The following is a 5,640-nucleotide window of genomic DNA, read 5'->3' as shown; positions in this document are numbered from 1 at the left end:
GGAATCACACGTAACCAGCTCCCCCACTACCCCAAAAACAACGGGTTCATCGAAAGGCATGTCAGACACATCAAAAGCATCATCAAGAGGACACAGCAGAACAAAAGTGACCTCCACATTGCCTTGCTGCAAGTCAGAGCAACACCCATCAACAGCAAGCTGCCTTCACCTGCAGAACTGCTCTTTGGGATGCCTGTCACCACCCTACTGCCAAGCCGAGCAGAACCAGGTAAAGAGCAACACCGTCAACACCTAGCCCACAGAGCAGCTGTGATGAAAGAACACCACGACCGCAGCTGCCGCAGAGAACTACCACCACTCCAGCCTGGACAGCACGTGACGGTGTGGAGCAAGGAGAGAAGGACATGGCACCCAGCAGTTGTCCAGCAGAAGTGTAAGGAGCCAAGGAGCTACATCGTCCGGACACCCAATGGACACATGCTGAGGCGCTGCAGGAGCCACCTGCGTGGAGCCTACAACACACACACCACACAGACACAACAACCTGCTGTGAGCAGAACACACCCAGCAGTGCCACAAATGCTGGGTGAACGTCAAGAGGGTCACAGTGAACAGACAGAGACTGCACCATCCTGTGAACCTGTAAGCAAACCACCAGACCCTAACACCCCCCAGCCAGTCCGTACACGCTTCGGAAAGGGCTGTGGTCAAGCCAGCGCACTTCAAGGACTATGTCCAGTAACAAGTATAATGTACTCTTGCTCACTTTCAGAGACTAAATGTTAATATGTGTTTTCTAAATTGTTTAAAAATATGTTCCTCTTGTCATTTGACAGTGATTGCCAGATGTTTACAGCCTCGACTTAATCTATTTACAACCTTGAATTATACGGTTCACAACTTTGCATTAATATGTTTACACCAGTATTGTGAGAGATATAGTAAGCCTTAAATGACACGTGAATCAAAATGTTCAGTCTATATAAGAACAAGTAACCATAACTAAATAATACACTTACGCGGAGTAATCTATACTGTAACAGGGCCCGTGTAATAACACTGCATGTTCTGTGTTCTACGTCAGTCAGTACCTGAATTAAAACAACAGCAACTTTATCTTCGAGACTCCTCATCATTGTGTACCTAATATATTCAATAACACATCAGGGCCAGCTCAATTTAAATATACATCTGAAATCCTTTCTTTGAGGTTTACCCACTGCACGTAGTTGTAAAAGAAAATTACTGCTGCCATGTTTACACTGTAAACCCAAATGCTCAAAATAATTAAATAGATTAAGTACAGTAAACTTAATTTACTATTTTGACAAAACAATTCCACAAACTTAAATTTAAATTGACCTAGGTGTGCATGAGTTTGTTTGTTTATATGTGGCCCTGTGATACACTGGTGTCCTAGGTGTACCCTGCCTCACAAGCTATGACCACTAGGATAGGCACCAGCACCCCCAATGGAGTAAGTGGGTTTAGAAAATGGATGGCTGGGATTTTGCTAATTTAAATATTTTAAGTTACTCTAACTTTTTTGTCCTATTGAGTTCATTAAACTGATTAGTTCTGATTAAATTGAACTCTTATTGATTAAGTACGCGGCACTGAAAAATATAAATTCACATTACTTAATTCTTTTGTGTAATTTAGTGTGCTTGAAATCAGTAACGGGATAGTGGTGTGTGGTGATGGATAGCCTCGCGGGAAGTATCCAAATGATTTATGTGCTGAGACTATGACAACATGCATTCAGAAATTATACTAAATAGTACTGTGCATGAGCTTTGCATTAAAATGCTAATGCACCTATCAAATATGGCAATAAAACTTTTCTGATTCTGAAATAGTTTGATGAGTACAACTTTGTTTCAGTTAATTTGACATACATGATTAATGGATATGAGTTAATATTTGATCCCCACTCTCAAGCAGAAGGTGGCGGTAATGAGTCTAATGTGAAGAAGACACTCAAGTTTTAAGATGGCTGGACTTGCTGTAATTAAGGCACTGGATTGACAAAGGTTTTAACTATAGAGTCACATGATTTTGACTTTTATATGTAATCATTGAGTTTAATTTAAAAAGATGTTAACTGTGCAGTGTCAGTGTGATCACCGGTTATTGTGCTTGGAAACAAATCAAAAGGTTCCCACAGTAACTGAAAACAGTTGACTTATTACGCATTTTAATTGAACTGTAAAAAGGTCAATGTAGCACGTACTCCAGAACATTACGCCCTGAAAAACATTGACTTTTAAGTGAATAAACATTAAGATTTTTAGGTAATTGGTTACGCTAAGTTGTTCAACTTCTGTTAACTTGTTTGAGTTTACAGTGTAGGAAGGATTTGATAAACACATCCTCTCTTAACTGTGAGATAGATAGATAGATAGATAGATAGATAGATAGATAGATAGATAGATAGATAGATAGATAGATAGATAGATAGATAGATAGATAGATAGATAGATAGATAGATAGATAGATAGATAGATAGATAGATAGATAGATAGATAGATAGATAGATAGATAGATAGATCAACATTACATATTTTGTGGCCATTTAAATTTAACATGGAAAACCCCATTTAATGTATATTTTACATTATATCTTAATCAAACATGCCCCAATCACTCTCATATTTGAAAGTGAGGTGCAGGCACTCAGATCTGATACAGATCTGAGTGCCGATCTGATACAGATTCTTTATTGTTATTGTGACCAGTGCAACAAAAGGTAAAGTGCAAGCCTTTCAGTGCTATAGAGGTGGGCGATACCGGGAAGTTTGGTACTGATCCGATACCAAGTATATACAGGCCCAGTATCGCCGATATCAATACCGATACGATACTTTTTCATATTTAAGCTTCATAGATCCAAAAGACCTAGGATAGAATTTCGCCAAACATTGTACGAGGTCTGTCAATAAAGTAACGGTCCTTTTTATTTTTTCAAAAACTATATGGATTTCATTCATATGTTTTCACATCAGACAAGCTTGAAACCTCATGCGCATGCGTGAGTTTTTCCATGCCTGTCGGTGATGTCATTCGCCTGTGAGCACGCCTTGTGGAAGGAGTGGTCCCACCCCCTCGTCGGACTTTCATTGTCTGGAAATGGTGGAATGATTTGGACTTTTTTTCCATCAGAATTTTTTCAGAAGCTGTTAGAGACTGGCATATGGAAACCATTTGAAAAATTTATCTGGTTTTCGGTGAAACTTTTACGGGCTTCACAGAGAATAAGGACTGTTACTACCGCTTTAAGGACGGCTTTAAGGACGGCTTTAAGGATGCTCGGCGCGCCTCACACCGAGCTGCGACAACGAGGCAGAAAACGCCAGATCATTTCTAAGCTGATGGCTCTGTGGATACGAGACCGTCGTGTGGACTTTCTCTGGTTATCACAAGAGCTGGACATCAGCGATTTTCCGGCAGATTTCACTTTTAACAAGAGATTTTGCTTCGTGCGTAACGACCGATTCGCTGTTTGAGCGAGACAAAGAACACCTCTGTTTCGGCGTGTCATGGGACAAGTTGGGACATGCCTATCTCGGCTTTCAATGCTTACCAGTCCAGTAAGTATCAGAGAAATTGTGGATTGTCTATTGTCTAAATTGTCTATATCAAAGATTTATTGCCAATTTAACACCGAGGTCATAACCATTTGATAAAAGTAAGTAAAAGATACAGCCTGAGAAACTTAGTTGTAAACAATAAGTTAATAATATATAATAAGTTTGTATACAATGTAGCCCAAATATCACTTGATTTCTACATGTTTTGTGATCCACAAACACAAATTTCTGATTTGTAACTTGTGTGTGGGTTTTTACAAATAAATGTTTATTTGCAAAACTGAAAATTCTGTTTGTGAAGGGTGATTCAGCATTGGTGGATCACCAAACACACACATTCATCACTTTGCTCAGTTACGCAATATTGAGACATTATCAGCGCAAAACTGCAGTTGAGATCCACAAATATGTCAGTCGCTATTCACATTATTGGCAGAATTACTGGGGTGGCTGAGGGGGGCTTGGCTCATTATTGGAGGGGCTTAAGCCTCCCCCTCAAAGTCGCCACTGGTAGACTAACTTTAGCTTCCAAATTAAACATTTAGTGCAGGGAACCATATTGTGTTGTTATCATAGACTGATGTTCAAAGCATAGATTGTACAGGTTGAGGGGGACTAGAGGACGTGTGTGCTGCACAGAATTTAATAATGAGTACCTCTGTGGTGGGCTGCTGCCCTTCTTGAATCATGGGAAATGAAGTCTTTTAGACAAATGGATCATACCAATTTCAATTTCCGCTTCAAATAAAGACACACATCGGCAAAAGTCATATTAGATAACTCATGTTTTCCTTTTTGACATAGCATTGTGTTGGAAACAGTGGGATTTCAAGAAATTATTTCGGATATTTGACGAAATGATAATGTTCCCACCCGTCAGTCCGTGAAAAATGGTCGCGGCTGGGCGGTGACGCTTCTCTTCTTGTGTCGGATTGCAGCTTCGGTAACAAGTTACAGGCGGTTAAAAAAAAGACATAAAACATCGATTAAAGTAAACAGTAAGTGCTGTAAAATAATTTTTCTCGCTTACAGCGAAACGATAGTCTGTTAACCCTTGTCAAATTGATAAAATGTTGTGATTGTTGAGTTTGTGCGAGCCACGTGGCCATCTGAGCTACAGTTTTTTGGAGTGCTGTCAAACTTTGCTAATTTATGCACCAAATGAAATGTGGCACCTCTGATTTTGTCTATTTAACGAGAGTTAGTTTTCGTGTTGTTCTCCCACTATGTAATTAATTTTAAAAGCGTGTTGCTTTTCATTAGCTGGTACTCTGTCATATTTAACGCAACTACATATTCTGTTACCATAACTGATCATGTATATGAAAACTTTATAAGCCTGTGGTTAACTGCCCAAAACCAAATGATATCCAGTTGACCTTTTTTTGTATTTAGCCAAGACGTGTGTTTGTGTGTGTGTATGTGTGTATATATATATATATATATATATATATATATATATATATATACACATACACATACACACACACACAGGTAAAAATTCATATTCATGCATGTAAACTATAATTCTAATCCATTTACATTTTTCCGCAAATCTGATTGGTTAATCGTGTGAGATTTCAGACTGTATAATAGGGCTGTAACAACGAATCGATAAAATCCATAAAAATCGATGACAACAGGCGTTGGCAACACATTGCATCATCGATGCGTTGTGTCGAGCGATTATGGCGTCAGAAGCGGCCAGCAGCTTCTGACGCCAGTAGCGACCAGTGTACAGAGCAGATCAGACGCTGTTTCGTAGAACTACACAGTTAGAATATGGCAGATGCAAGTAGACAAAAGAAAGTTAAGACTTCAAAAGTGTGGGAGCACTTTACGTTAAACAACGCAAAGACGTTTGTTAACTGCAACATTTGCAAGTCGGACCTCACATGGCACGGGAGTACGACGTAATGATGCAACATCTCAAACAAAAGCATATCGGAGTCATCAACGAGGAAGGGGAGAGCTCAGTGTCTGGGCAGGTTAACAAATGTTTGTTTATTTTTGTGTCAGCAGTCGTAACGTCTCAGTATGACAAGTCAGGCAGTGATATGAAGCCTGACGGTTGGATCTATCAGGCTCA

At 39.6% G+C, this 5,640-nt stretch overlaps 1 protein-coding gene across 2 annotated transcripts in view; it reads left to right on the top strand.

Moving 5' to 3' along the window:
• The first annotated feature begins 4,448 nt into the window (after positions 1-4,448).
• Positions 4,449-5,640, top strand: part of LOC117522585 (elongation factor 1-delta-like) — a 25,956-nt gene continuing 24,764 nt past the window's right edge. For both annotated transcript variants that reach the window (XM_034184021.1, XM_034184020.1), the window contains exon 1: positions 4,449-4,549. The gene's annotated coding sequence lies outside the window, so the exon portion shown is untranslated. The remainder of the gene's footprint in view (positions 4,550-5,640) is intronic.

Source organism: Thalassophryne amazonica, chromosome 12, assembly GCF_902500255.1.
Source record: "Thalassophryne amazonica chromosome 12, fThaAma1.1, whole genome shotgun sequence".
Lineage (NCBI taxonomy): Eukaryota > Metazoa > Chordata > Actinopteri > Batrachoidiformes > Batrachoididae > Thalassophryne > Thalassophryne amazonica.
Note: the sequence above shows the minus strand (reverse complement) of the source record. Positions and strands in the feature narration are given on the sequence as shown.